General features: G+C 44.5%; 1 protein-coding gene across 8 annotated transcripts in view; it reads left to right on the top strand.

Annotated features, from left to right (window-relative positions):
* Nucleotides 1-15,062, top strand: part of RBFOX2 (RNA binding fox-1 homolog 2) — a 170,540-nt gene that overhangs the window by 94,342 nt on the left and 61,136 nt on the right. The window lies entirely within an intron of this gene.

Below are 15,062 nucleotides of genomic sequence, written 5' to 3'. Positions count from 1 at the left end.
GAGTAATTCTCATCGCAAAGAATTTGAAGGAAGTTTTCCAGATGTATCAGTCTTCCTGTGAATCATCTAGTGGATGTTGAAGGCCTAACAAATCAAGGACACTTCTGTTAACAATGAATATATTGGCTACTGTGGGCTACTACTCATGTTGTTGGCCACTTTTGAGCAGAAACACTTCCTGAAAATTTAATAGGACAGAAGTAAAGCTCAGTTTATGATGGTGGGCAGTTCAGATCCCATCAAATGAGGTTGAGTTAAAAGCGATTGTTGAGGGCTGATGCTGAAGAACATTTCTCAGGTTTGACAGTGATGTCTGTGGGCTGTGCTGGCCCATCCAGGGAATGAGACCATGGAGCCCATACAGCAAGCTGGGTCTCTAAATTCCCAAGCTGCGTGTGTTGGGTTGCAGATGAATATCTGTTTTCAAGGAGCATCTTTTTAGGACAGAGCAACTGCCTGTCTGTTCCATGCAGTAGCCTCAGACTGTGGAGAAATTATTCTGGTTCCTTATGTCCTCATTGCTTTGCATTGAAAATTCTACATCTTCAAAAGAACAACTCACTTCGCTTTGTTCTTGTTTCACTTAATTTGGCTCGTTCTTAATGTGATGAGGATTATTATCTGGACCACTTACATACTTGTGCTGCAGGATCTCCTTCCTCCCCGACCTCAGTGTTACATGTTTCACACATTGTATCTCTTAAAGGAGGCGGTAGCTCCTTTGAAAATTAGAGGATCGGGTAGGGTCTGGTCAAATCTTGTGGTGTTTTAGGTCAGTTGTCAGCGATAGTAACCTGATCTATGGCAAATCTTTCCCTCCCTCTCCCCAGGGTGCCTGCTCTGCCCTTTGCATGCCAGTGAAGCTGATATGATCCAAATTAACTTTTTCATCTGTTTGCATTTATTTTCTGAGTCATGAGAGGTCCTCAGGAGCCACAGAATTAAATGCTGTTTTCCTTTCTAACACTTCTTGTATGGTATCAAAAATGTATTTTTTTATTCTTGAGTGGGATCAGATGCTGGTTTTTTCCATGTTTAACATGCTGCTGGGTATGCAGCCCATCATGGGAATAACACGGAGCTGCACAGTCAGCAGAGGAGTGCTCATTATTTTGATGTCTGCTGTAAAATGGTGGCTCCTGCTCTAAATTACTTGGTGAGGTAATTTGCTCATCTTCCAAGATGTTTTCCTTTCTCTATGTATGAGGTCTTTTAATAAGATAGGAAAGTACAAGGTGTTTTTTGGGCCAGGTTGCATCTGGCTTCTGATGATCCTTTCGTTTCAGTGATATATGAAGGACAGCTGGGGTGGTAGTTAGAAGCAGAGATATAAATTCCCAGGACTCACCACTGGCAAAGCAGCAGGATTGTTGTCAGTCTCTGAATTACACTGCTGTGACTGCTATTTTATGCATTTAATGTAAACAGCATCTTTTTGGTGGCGTGGCTGATGGCCAGTCTTGACCCAGAGATGCTGCTGCTCTTTGAGGAGCAGAAGGGACAGAGGGTGGTGGTGGGTGATTGACCCACCTATCAGTAGGCAGGTGCTCTTCCTTGTAATGCTGTCTGGAAAGAGTCTTTGCTGTTTGATGGTTCAATACTTCACTTTGGAGCCATTTCGTGCCACAGAGCAGGAGGATGAGAGAATTTCATTAACAGGAAACTGGCCATCCCAAGAACGCTGCTCAGCACTTGGGGGTTGCCTTGGTCTCTTCCCTTGGCTATGAGAACCAAGGAGGAAATAGCAGGAGCTCTGGCTTGCGGTATAAAACTCACTCAGAGTGCTGCAGGGCCCTTCCTGCGCATAGCAAAGACCCGGCTGTTCTCCTTCAAAGGTCTGAAAGCAGCTGAAATGAGACTGCAGGGGAATTTAGCAGTTTAATCCAAGACTGCATCTGCAGACCTTGCTGAGTTGTCGCATACCCTTGCACGCTCCCTGCTGTGCCCAAGCCATGGCAGGGCAGAGCCATTTGGTGCCCAGCTTGTACCTTGAGCTGGGCCAGGATCCAGGTATGAAGAGTGTCTTCTTGTGCAGCCCAAGAGGCACCTTTGGCAGCATGTGACACGTTGTGATTGCGGTTTCGTTACCATCATCTTTTAAGAGATGGTCCATGGGTGCCAGTAAACGCAGAAATTACTCTTTTCCTGTATGCTGTTAATTAAAGCTTTTACCTGGAAAGGAGATGCCATGGTGTAGCTCAGTTAGCCAGGGCAGACTAGCTTGTGTCTGTCATTCAGGGTAACCCTTTGGTTGCTGTTTGTGAGGGTGTCTTTTTGGCTTCCTTTCACTCAGAGTAGTAGGTGTATTTGTTCTCTGAAGCCTTGTCCATATGCTCTGTGAGCAGCAAATATCTTAGGTCTTTTGAATCTAGGTAGATACACAGTGGAAGCTGCTACAAAAGATAATTTTTGAGTCTGGTTGCATGGTTTCATGGCCCTACAAGTTTGATCCTCAATAAATGTCTTTATATGTGATTTTATGTATTAGTTACCCCCTGAAATTATCTTTAAAGGCCAAGGAGCTTAAAGGTGAGAGCATAACTAAGGTCCTACTTAAAAACCCAAAGCTTTTATCACTGTCATAGTCAAAATAGTCCCCAGTACATGAATGACAAGCAGGTGATAGCTGAGTAAATGAATGGGTTTTCTGTTACATCCTAAACTTGATTTCTAGCTGATTTTAGTTGTGCCAGTGATGGCCAAGCTGTGTACGTCTGTTAGCATCCCACTGAGAGGCTAGTGGAGCTGCTCATACCTGAGAAATGCCTGAATAAATGTGCTGCTGAAATTGAGGGAGGGAGTTGTGGGGAGTAAGGACAGATTGTCACATACTGTTTCTCGACCAGGTGCTGGTTGAGCTTTGGGTTTCGTGATGTTAGGATTTTTTCTCTCTTAAGGTGCAATACTTAAATATTTAAGACCCTGTGGGGTCTTCAAGCAAATTATTTTCTTCCCGAGTATGAACGTCCAAGAGCCAGAAACCCCAGGAGAGATGAAAGCAAAGCATGATCTAGCTGTGTTCTGCACCTCTGTGGAAAGAGAGCACCTTGTTACTTTTTTCACAGGTGTTTTTGCTTGTTTGGAAAGTAACTGGAACTGTGCTCATGAATATTTGAGGCTGTCAGGTGCCTGTTGAGGGCTGGAGGGAAGTAGGGCCAAGGAAGGGCAGGCAGTGTGGGAGCCAGAGGGGCAGAAGAGGGAGTGGCCCCGGCCCTGTGTGCTTGTCTCATCTCTCTTATGGTAGTAGACTTCTTATTGGGATGAATGTGCTCTGAAATATTTATTGCCCTGTTTAAATATTCATTGTTGCAAAGGCAGTGCAGCCTGATGGCAGCAGTGGAGCCTCAAGGGACATGGGCCACAGCAGTCCCTGGCATTTCCTTTCAGTAATATGATAAAAATATATTAAAAAAAAAAAAATTGGGCATTCCCCCACTGCAAGATTGACAGGAGCACTCAGGCATATGTCCCAGTGTTTCCTCTTCATGCCAGAGACTTGTATTTGCTCTCAGGCCCGTATGCTGGGTGCTGCTCTTGGTTGCCAGATGCTAATGCTTTTTTTTCCAGGCCTGTATCCTGGAGTGAGGGGCTTTGTTTAGCCTGACACTGTGAGTGTGAAAGGGGATGTACAGAAGGGCAAACCAACTGGCTTGGGTTTAAGTTTTGCATAGCCTGTGTTTTTGTGTTTCTGTAGGTGTTGCAAGGAGGCGGGAGAAAAAGGATCTTTAATGCACTTGGCTGTGGAAGGTGGGGATCTGCTGAGAATTACGGAGGGGTCAATTTACCGGGAACTCACACAGTAATATATTACGGGAGCTGCAGATGCTGACAGACATGCCCTGACATGAGATGCTCTTATATCAATTTAGCTTTTAAGGATTATTGATTTAGCTTCAGTAAAATTGAGCAGTTTAAAAGTACTAGTGCCAGTGATAAGCAGTAGTTTAATGTGAATATTTTGCATGTTGCTACTGTTAAACCAGCACATGCTTCATGTGTCCCAGGGCATTGATGTGGTGGTAGCAAGGGAGCAGCAGGTTTCCAATGGTGCTGCTGAGTGTGGGTGCTGCAGGAGCTGCTTTAGTGATACCCAGTCCAGGAAGAGGCACTTGAAAGGTGGTCTGATGTGCTGCTCACCTCGAGCTTTGCCTATGAGCTGTGCAGGTGGCCTGTGCAAGGAAGAAGTCTATACTGGTTCGTGGTTACAGCAGGAATGTGGTAAGCATACATTAGCTGAAAGGCCTGGGGAAAAGAGGCTTTAAAAGGATTTTGTAACAATGGGAAAATTTTTCCTCAGATACTCGACAAATTCACTGTGTATGAACCAGCTTTATGCTGGCTTATGTGAGAATGCTCTAGAAGTTAAGTACAAGTGAAGCAGGTAGTGGCAATAGCATATGCTAAATGTCCATCCAGCCTCTTGCTCTGGGATGAAGTGGCTTTCAGGTGCATTTCAAAGTTGCACTTAATGTAGTGTAACTGTGGGCTGCTGTGAGAAGAACAGTCCCCCTGTCTCTGTGCCCCAGCCATATGCTCAGCCTCCTCACTGCTTTGGGCATTGTGCTTAAGCAGATCCAGAGCGAGACAGTTGAGTTTATGACCAAACAGATGACTATTGTTTGGATTAATTTTCTGGCAGTGGCTGTGGCGTGACTGGATCTCACAACAGCTGGGGAGGGGAAGAGCAGCCCCTGATTCCAAGGTCAGCTGGTAGTTTGTCATATTAGGTGGTACACTGAACTGCACCTATGCTTTTCAACAGCTTGTTCCTCTCCGTGAGGTTATTATGCTTATAAATGTGTATACTGCTTAGTTTAATCAGCTTTAATTGATGTGCATTGACTTCCACCAGTTCTTGTTAGCTTTCCAGGATATTGTTGTATAGATCTGGCTTTAGGTTGTCTCTTCTGGCTGTACCTGCATTGTAGGCCGTTATGTCTCACTCAGGTACCTCTGTTTTGGGTGACGTAATGTTTTCAGCACAGAATCCAGAAAAGATTGAAAAGACTGAGTTCTTCTTACCAGCTGACTTAATGACTGTCATTTAGAAATTAGTAAACAAAATGAAATGGTGTCTTTTACCACAGCTGAATTTATCAGACTCAGCTTTTGGCTATTGGTTTTCTTGATGACTTTTTTCATTAGATTAAATATTATTAGCATCTACTTTGTTCCTCACAATTAATATACTTTAATAAAATAATCAGTTATCACCTTTTTTTTTTTCATGATAAGCAAAATAAAGTGGGCTTTTCAAGGTTTTCAATGTGTAGCCATGTGGCTTTTTCCAGTCTTGGGGTCATTTATGTAGCTCTTTCATGTTCCCTTCTGAATTTTTAAATTCCATTTTTAAAATTTGCAAAATGAAGCATATATCTTTTGTCTGGCCAAGGCCACATACCCAAGTAGCAATCCTTCCCACACGCTCAGGTTGGTAATATATCTGAAAGCTGTAGTCACTCTCTGCACCAGGCTTCTGTGCTGGTGAGTTGCATCTCTATGGCTCTCTGCTCCTTTCCAGAACCTCTGCTTTCCAGGACACGCAGTGGAGGCTTCTTTGAAAATGGAAAACTACTCTTGGAACAAATGAATAGCAAGAGATAGGAGAATGCTGGAATGGAAAGTAACTGTGGGAAGAAATCTGTGTTTTTAAACCGTCAAATTTCTGTTCTGAAATGTGTGCCAAGTCAGTCACAGACTTCCTCCGCCCTGCACCCTGAGAGCAGCTTGATATAATGTTGTTGCTGCGTGACTGAGTCCTGGTACTGGAGTCACAGATGGGTCCCCTTTGCCTCATCTCATCTCCTGTCTTCTGTACTGAATTCTGAGCGTGCCTGTGATAGGCCAGTGGCAGTGAAAATATGACAGGGCTGAGCCGTTTAGCTGCTTGCATGAAAAGAACCCCAGAGCCTCAAGAGGAGCTCTGGTTTTGTGTTTAAATATGCTGCATACGTCTCGTTCTGCACCTTTGCTGCAGAGTCACGTCCGAACACGCGGCTCCTCGCTATGGTTTCTGCCAGCTCTGCAGTTCTTTCCAAGGCATTCAGCGCTCTCCAATTGATTCCAGATGTGTTCTCCCCTTCCCGGCGCTTTCTCCCTTTTTCCTCCTCCTGCTCTGGCAGCAGAGGCAGGGCTGCTTTTTTTCTGTATGGTGCTGGAGTTAGTGCAGGCAGGCGGGAAGACTTCCCTGCTGTCTGCTGAAATCTGGGGAATTGAAGGGGCCAGTGTGTGTGAAGCTGCCTGACAGGGCTTGGAGGTTTGTCCTTCCTCCAGGAGCCAGGTCAGCTCAGAGCAGCCCCTCTGCACAGCTCACTATTTCCTTCAGCTCATTGCCTTCACATCAGGGAAGAGAAGGACAGGAGAGCCTGATACCAACAGTGAGCTTCAAAATCCTTCCTAGAAGAGCACTGGAAATATAGGGAGATCTGGAAGAGGCTATTGCAGATAGCTGTGTTACATAGCGAAGGCTTTGAGAAATCCTTGTCACTAAAGTAGATACAAATCTCTCTAAAGGGCTGAGTGAGCTTCACGAGGATTTAAACATTCAGGAAAGCCATCTGAGTTCTTGAGGTTGCAGGAGTAACTCTCCACGCTCACTGAGATCTGCAAGATGTACTTGCAGATGCAGAGCGATAGTCCATTTGCAGAGCAGAGATGTGATGAAAAATTGCTTATCTGTGCTAAGTCCTTGATTGGGGTTGGAGAAGCAGATACTGGTTTTCTGAAATACATCAGCTGGTGAGTTACTCTCTGCCTTGAAACAAAGCTGTTTGAATTGAGCAATCTGACTGCAGAATTAGCTGAGGAGACGGTAACCGTGACACTACCTTGCCATCCTGGTAAAGAGATACTGTGGGACCAGGTGGTATTTTCTTCCCTGTTATATTTCCATGTGCTATGTGCTGTAGCCCTTCTTTTTCTAAGGAGCACCGGTAACTGTTGGTTAGCTGTCTCTGGAGTAAGGCAGAAAAAAGAAAAACCAGCACATGCAGGTCCTCTGTGCCATCAAAAGTATCACATAGTGCCCAGATATCCTGCTGCAACCATGGACCTCTCCTGAAAAGCAGTTACCCATTCCTTCCCCATGACTGGCCTCTGGTTTCTGCTGCTTCCCTGAGAGAGGATCCAGAGTCATGCAATGGAGAGTGTGATTGGTTTGCTAATCTGCTGAATAGCTGATGGCAGCTAGCTTGGATTAAACATACGTGACACATCTGCAGCACACTCTTCCTTAGCTGTGACTCATTTCAATTCTGGTCCCAGAGAAAGAACTTCGCTGGTTTTGCCTGACAGAAGAGTAATCTCTCTTGTATGGGACATACTTGTACCACCCTGTGTGCCTGCTGGATTATGAAGGACTTGATTTGTAGTATTTTGAGACATTATTTTCATGCTGATTTGTTGAAAGCTAGTCATCTTATGGAAATCTTTTTTTTCCTTAAGAATGTTTGACTATGCATGTTGAGTGGAAAATAGTCACTTGGAAAGTTGCAGAGCTGAGAACAACAACCAGGGTAGGTGCTAAAGGACCAATCTGGACCAAAAAATTAAGCCTGAGCTTTTCTCTTAAATTGCTGAGGATGTATCCATCCTGGTGACTTTTTCCTTTGTTCTCCATCCTTATCCCCTTCTCCCCAGTAATTCTCAGAGGTAGTTTAATTCCTAATACGGAATGCAAACAGATGTTGGGACCCTGATGTCTCTCAAAGCACAATTCTCTCTAATCAACCCCAGAGAGCATGACTGGATTGAAAGCATTTGGTAGGATGCTTTTGTGCCAGTAACATTTAATTTTATTTTTTTTTTTTTTTTAGTGGGGAATAATGTAGATTTCAGGAGCAGAAATCAGGGCTTTTTAAAATCTGAAAGGTACATTTCAGGCTGGTAAGTAGATGTGGCCCTAGGCTTTATTAATGTTGGGTAACTCTAAAGCTTTGGTTGTATCCAACAGGAAGCCTCTTTGCAGGTTGCCCGAGGGCGTCTTACCAAGTGTGCATGAGAGCCTGTGTTTGTGCATAGGGGTAGAGCAAAAGTTGGCCATTACTGGAAGTGATGATAGCATGGGGATGAGTGAGTGCTTCCTGTGTATAACAGTAAGATAAGACTATAATTTTCTTTTATCCTTTCCTACAAAAGGGGGGCTTGAACTTCTTTTCCATAAACATGTTCTTAAACGCATTAAAAAAAAAAAAAAGGCCAAAGCCAGCTGCTTTATTTTACAGAACACTTTTTGGTGGCCTGGAATGATAGAATGTGTATTGGAAGATAACTTGTTCTTCCCTTGCTTTACATATCTAGGAAGGGCAAGATTAGATAATCTAGTGCAAGTTTGCACCAGGAAGTTGAAGGATACATGCCTTTAAATGGTTAGCTAGGTGCAAGTGTGAGTGCAGGCGTCTCTTGTTAGATTTTTTTTTGACTGGTGCAAGATTAGCTTATTGAGGCTTAATTTAACCCAGTGGAAAAGGCGTTTCCTGAGTGATCACATCTGATTTAATTTTTTAAAAGTGTACCCATGAACTTAACTTCCCTTTATTTTAACAAAACTGCCGTAAAATTCCAGCAGATGTTTACAGAACTACCTAGGTTTAGAGTTTGTCTTTGGGAGGATTCAGGAGGAATTGCTCTCATGCCCATGACAGTAGAGTCAAAATCCAGCATCCTTTTCTATTACCACAGTGTGTCATAGATCAAATGAAGATTAAGCTCCAGATGTGCAGATGAAATACAAAACCCCTTATTACTGTGATCCTATTCAAGGTGCTTTTATGATCAACCCACACCAAGAAAGAGTGTTGATTTTATCAGTCTGTGTCCCAGACACGCAGGCATGTCAGTCTTGCTCTCTGGAGTTACAGAAATGCCTTTGTAGTGTGGAGAGTGGGTGTCAGGTTAGGGTCACATACCCCTCTGAATCCAGGAACGGGTTTGTACAAAGATGAAGGATATGAGATGGTTATATGCTTTGTACTTCTCCTTTTCACCCCCAGATTTCTTTTCTGTAGGCATTTTACCCACTCTTCCCATTCAAAGCTAATCTGTAATGAAATGGCCACAATGGAGGAAGTGTTATTACTGCATTTTGGAATAGAGAGCTTGTATCATGTTTGTGAGCACCTGAAGGGTTGGTGTGGCCAAATCACTGTTTTGGGGTGTCTCGGGTGTTGGAAAGCCATCACTTCAGCATTCTGTACATCACTTTGTCTCGTGCTTGAGTATCTTCATGGCCCTGAAGAGTAAAAGAAGAGTTTTAAAACCCAGGCGTAGGTTCTGTGTGCTGTGAGAGCCACCAGTGTAGGGTGGAATCTGTCTTTGGTGTAATGAATGCCCCAGCCTGTGGCTTTTGGGCAAGGGATAATGCTGGACTGACGGGGGAGTTCCTGGTGCATGTGGGGAGCATCGCTCCTGCTGCTTTGTATCCGTTCCCATTAGCTTGTTGATACATTTGTTATCAGCAGGCAAAGTGTGGGATTGCCTGAGAAGAGAGTTAGTGCAGGCTGGAGACTGCAGCTTCCTGGCAGCCTGAGCTCATCCAAGTGCTGGTGCCCATGGCCCTTCCCTCCCCAGCTTCTCCACCCCCTGTCCTTTCTGGCTCTGGTTCTCCTCCAGCTTCTTGCCAAGCTGTTTCAGCTCTCTGAACTGGGAACAAAACTAACCTGGCAATAAAAAGTGAGTAATTTTTTTCCTGGGATATGTGCTGAAAGGGCTCAGTGGTGGGCAGGCTGGCAGGGGAGAGAGGGCAGGAGTGCACAGCTGGAGAGGGGATGGTGACAGCTCCAGCCAGAGCCCCTCTGAAGCTGCAGCTGAGAACTGGGAAGGGAGACTGTGTTGGAAGGGGCTGGGAAAGAGACCCTGCTACAGCAGCTTTTTTGTTGATCTGTGAGAAGGGGAGGGGGGTGGAACACAGCCCATTATTAATTAATTAATTATTCTCATGCTCCTAAGCAGCAGTCTTGTATGGCAAGCCCTTTCTCTCTTGTCTTTGTACAGCCAGGGAGCAGTGCTTTGCATGTGTGATGTTTGCATCCCTGACAGGAAGCTGTGACCTGGCTTCTAGGAGGGACAGCACAGTCCCTGCATTCCCTTCACTCAGAAGGATTCTGTTCTTACAGAGAGCTGAGGGTGGGCAGCAGCTCCAGGGTCCTGACAGGTTCTTCAGATCCCAGCTCCAAACATTTTTGCTGTTTACAGAAGGGATTAGGTTGGTGCAGAGAACAAACAGTTGTAGCCTGGAACTCTGGTCTTCACAAACAGGTTAATTGCCTCTGTTAGCTGCAAGTCAGTCGCTTCGAGGATTCATAAAATTAGTTCAGTGAAGACATATGTATTAGAAACCCCATTCCACTAATAGGCTTGTACCCACATCCCAGTGATTTGGGGGTTAGCAGAGTTCAAAGGCATTTTTAAGAGATTGTTCGATGTTTATATGCTGTACCATTTCCCTGCACCTTTGTGTGATGCTGATGACTCACAGCAGGGTTATGGATAACACAGACCAGTTACCTTATGGCAGTTTGCCACATATATACAGAAATTTTACTAGCTTAGCTTTACCAGGAGTGTAATTTTTATTTGGCTGGTTAGGGTTTTCTATCTATGCATATTATGGCATAGCAAAAGAGATCTGGAGCTGCATTGCTATAAGACTCCTTTTATATCCCTCAACTTACACCTATTTCTCTGATGAGGAAAACAAAACCACTCCTTCACAGAACAGACTGATCTTTGACAGTTTTATGGAAGCAGGAGGCCTTTGTGTGCATTTCTGGTGTTTGCTCTTTGCGCTCCAGTGCCGTGATCTTGGATCACCACCTGCTGTCTGCTGAAAGAATTCATCCTGTGTCACATTTGCTGAACCACATTGTTCCTTGTTGAGTTGTCGTCCCCAGCTCCCACCCTTCCACAAGGTATCGCCACGTGCAGTTACTCATCGGTTACTCATCATTCCTCCACTTAGCTTGGAGCTGCAAAGTTCATTAATTAACTTAAAGCTGCATAAGCTCTTAGAAATGTGTCCCCATTAGGGATTTTGCACTGCTTTAGCTGATTTGTTTTTTTAAACAAAATGTGGGATCAGTTTGTACTGATCTGTGTAGGCAAACCCCTGACTTAGGGAAGAAAGTTGGCATCTGCAAGGACATGACTGACCTTTGTAGGGCTGAGAATAGGGGCCTGAAAGCAGAGCCCAGATGGGTAACTATATCCTTCTTGTGCCCTGAGGGCTTGCTCACAAATCAGATACCAACAGTTTGCAAGGGGGCAGCTGCTTTGAATTCCTACCTGATGTGAATGAATGATTTCTGTGAGAACAGAGCATCAGAAGGAATAGAAAAGACAGGAATTATTGCTTTACTTTGAACTATAGGGCAACATATATCATACTGAAGTGTGGTTTGGTGTTTTGTTTTGTTTGGTTTTTTTTTTGGGTTTTTTTTTTGGTTTTTTAAGGAGTCTGTGTTAATTGCACTGTTTCACTGGCATTGAACAGCCTTTGCCAGTTTGAGCATGGGGTGGCAGTTATCATGGTTGGTGCATGGCAGCATAAACTGGCAGAGCTAATCAGTTCATCTGGAACTGCCAAAATTATTCCTGCAACGAAATGTCCCTCACACTCACCTCCTGGAGACTGCCAGCCTGATGCATTGTGGCCAAGAGAGGTGTCTGTCTGCTCTTGAACATGGATTAAAACTTACTTCATACCATCACAGAAGTTTAAGGTGGTAGTAGTTTTTGTGGGGAGCTGCACCCAGATTTTCATAGTCCTGTGGTGGCATCCTTGTGTAAGTTTGGGGCGGGCGACTGCTCTTGGACATGATTATCTGGGTTTCTTGTTGCATTTGAGTAAATTTTTAAGACATCTTCATGAGCTTAAACAGGCAGGGCTGGCAATGCAGTGAGGTATGTCAAGATTGGATAGACAAGATACTTTCCTTTACCTGGAAATGTGAGGATTTCTCCATTCTCTCTACTTCCCTTGAAGTGTGGCAAGCAACACCCCTAAATGCAGAATTTTACATGGTGGTTTAGAAGTAGGGAAAGGAGTTCAGGTTCTGTATTTGAAGATTAATGGGATCTGTGTGTGTGTGTGTGTGTTCTGTGTTACCTCTTGAAAATATGAAGTGTTGTGTAAATGTTGAAATTTGGTAGAATAACAGAAGAGGTAGAATCTCCTCTGGGTTTGAAGGATATCAGTATGCTGTGAAACCTGCAGAGATCTCATCAGGAGTCCTTTTCTGTTGACGCTAGTGGAAACAGGGGAAAAAAGTAATTCTAAAGCATCAAAGGAAATTAAAATTACAAAAAAAGAATCAGACGGGAAATATGTCCATAATCATATCAAGAGAAAAATAATTTGAGATACAGATACTCCATGGGATGATGAAACCTGGACAAATATAATAATGATAGATCTCCAGATAACCTGAGACATTAAATGAAGGATGCATTTGTAATAAAAAATATGATTTTTGCATGTTAGTGTGATTTGAGGAGTGGAGGAGTGACAATGGTATTAAAAACATTTTATTCTGCCCCAGAAATCCTTCTTTGAAAAGTCTTAGGAAGGTCAGAGAGAAGTAATAAATAAAGTTACCAGGATATTTTGGCTTGAGAGGTGTGATTAAACTCAAACTAAATATGTATTATCAAAATGCCACAAGCAACAGAGGAGAGAGAAAGTATTTTTCATCCTTCAAACATTTATAGATAGATAATTGAAGAAAGGAGAGAAAATACTTAAAAGGTTGAAATGCATTTAAACTGGAAGGAACAGTATTAACTGAGGGGAAAAAACATTGAAAATAAGATTATATAAGGTTCCTGGGCTGGCATTTTAAACAGTCTAAGAGTGAGGTTGTACAGAATGCTATGTCCTTTGGGGAGCAGCCCTGTACTGTTGACACGATGGCAGAATAGATTTTGTTTGGGGCTAATCAGCATTCTCTTCCTCTGACCTGGGATGCTGCTGGCTTGGAAATCTAGCTTGTCCAAAGAAGACTGGTGATGGTTTCTGCTCCTCCATTTTTCCTGTGGAAAAATCTTTCATTGAAAAGAAAAAGTCAGTTTCCTATTTAGCTCCTATTGGAAACGTCAGAATGGGGGGCAGACAAGGTGGGCTGTAGGGAAGAATGCAGACCATCAAATGCAATGAAATGCTGTAAACAGAAGAGCTTGGAAAGGAGACAGTACGTGGACAGAATGGAGCTGTCATGTCAGGGGATAAATGGTCTGAGCAGGTGAGCAGTAGGATTCCTGATACCTGGTTTGCAGTGGGATGGCCGTCGTTCTGTCTGTCCTGCCTCCTGCTTTAGAACTCGCTCTGCAGATCCTGATGATGGGTTAGTTTGAGTCAGAAGTGGCTTGCTTTGAAGCTGAGAATAACAAAGGAATGAGCAGAACTGGAGGGCTGGGGGGGGGGGGGCTGCCCTCCTTTTTTGAGGGGGAAACAAAAATCCTGTCCTGCTTTCAGAAAATGTGCTTGGTGCGTGAAAAACCTCTGCAGAGCTGCGAGCACACGACGCAGGGCTGCAAGTGCTTGGGGGAGTGCGTGCAAGGAGCTGAGCACTGGCCACGGCTGGCATGCTCCCCTGAATTCTTCATTCTCAGATAAGGCTGCGGAGTTTGTGTTCCTGCAGGCAGCAAGGCTGGACTTGAAACCGTTCCTTCTTCAGCACGAGCCAAGGCTGCAGCTCGGCTCTGCTAAGTGGTATTGAATGCCCTTCCCTCTCCTTCTCCCTAGCTGCAGGAGCGCGTGGCCACGTGGCCCCCAGGGGAGGCAGACCAGATAGACTAATGTCAGAGCAGATTTGGGATTCAGCCAGTGTCTGAATGACCCGGTGCTGGCTGGAGGTGCACTGCGTTTATCATTGTTTCCTCCGCCCGGAAGGGAAAGCTGCAGGTAGGCTGATAAAGGGACTGAAAGGTTTGTCCGGCTTCTTTGGAGGTCCGTCAGCCCCTGCATGCTCTCTGCTGAAAGGCTGCTTGGTAATTCCCACTCTGCCTTTCCTATCCACGGGATAAGGTCTGTTTCACTTTTACTCCATTGATTTAAGCATGCTGGTGTCAGAATAGCCTCGAGCACCTCCAGGCTTTGTGGGGGAGGACCCAGGGCTGGAACAGCAGCCAAACTTTAAAATCAGGATTAGTCTGTTGACATGCACATAAATCAAACAGCCCTCCTATCATAAATCTTTTCTGTGGATTTTTTTCCTGCTGCGGCGGTGAAAGCAGTAGGAGCAGTGCAGCAGCCTGGGCTTCCCAGGGTTGGGCTTCAATGTCAAGGCTGTTCTCCTTCACTCCAGGTGGCTGAATGCAGCTCTCCCCTTGGTGAGATCCCTGCAGTGGCTGTAGGGCTGCATGCTTTTTTGTTTCCTTCTTGTGGTTTTCTGACATGGTGGGGGTAGCATTTTTATTGTCTTTTGGTGGTATCTTTTGCATGGTCAGTTCTTTGTTTCTGAGTCATCTGATTGGTGTTAGCTACATCTAAGAGAGCGCTAAAAGCTTCTAAGAAGTCCACTATGCAAGAGGTCTCTGTGGGATACCCTAAGCTGAGGCAGGAGTGGGTGATTAATGCCTTGAGTGATTGTAGAGATGCTCAGGATTGGGAAAGAGTGACTGTGTGGCTGGCTTGCGATCTCAGCTTGTTTTTCTACAGCTCTTTGGTGTCTCCTGCATGGCCAGCAAGAAGCAAATGGGATATTCCAGCAACAGATACCTGTGCTGTGTATGCAGTGCTGTCAGGGCAAAGGAGGGGACTTCTGCAGATGGATTTTAAAAACTGTACTTTTTATCACTGTAACATAACAGAGAGGTGTGCTTTAAACCACTTGGTGTGCTTGCTTTTGGGGTTGCTTGTGAGCAATGAGGGGTCAGGCTGGAGGAGATGGAACCAGTTATGGTACTTCTAGGGGTGTTGAGAAACTCTGTTCTTCTCTGTTTTCTTCTCTGTTCCAATGTGTGAGTGCCTCTTCCCTCTTCTGAAATAATACCTTACTGTGTGTAAAGCTTTGTGTGAGATCACAGGGGTATGCAATCTGCAAACCCTGTAATTTGTTCGCTATATG

The sequence above is a fragment of the Ammospiza caudacuta genome, chromosome 5 (assembly GCF_027887145.1).
Source record: "Ammospiza caudacuta isolate bAmmCau1 chromosome 5, bAmmCau1.pri, whole genome shotgun sequence".
Lineage (NCBI taxonomy): Eukaryota > Metazoa > Chordata > Aves > Passeriformes > Passerellidae > Ammospiza > Ammospiza caudacuta.
The sequence above is the reverse complement of the archived record's forward strand: the minus strand, read 5'-3'. Positions and strand labels throughout refer to the sequence as shown.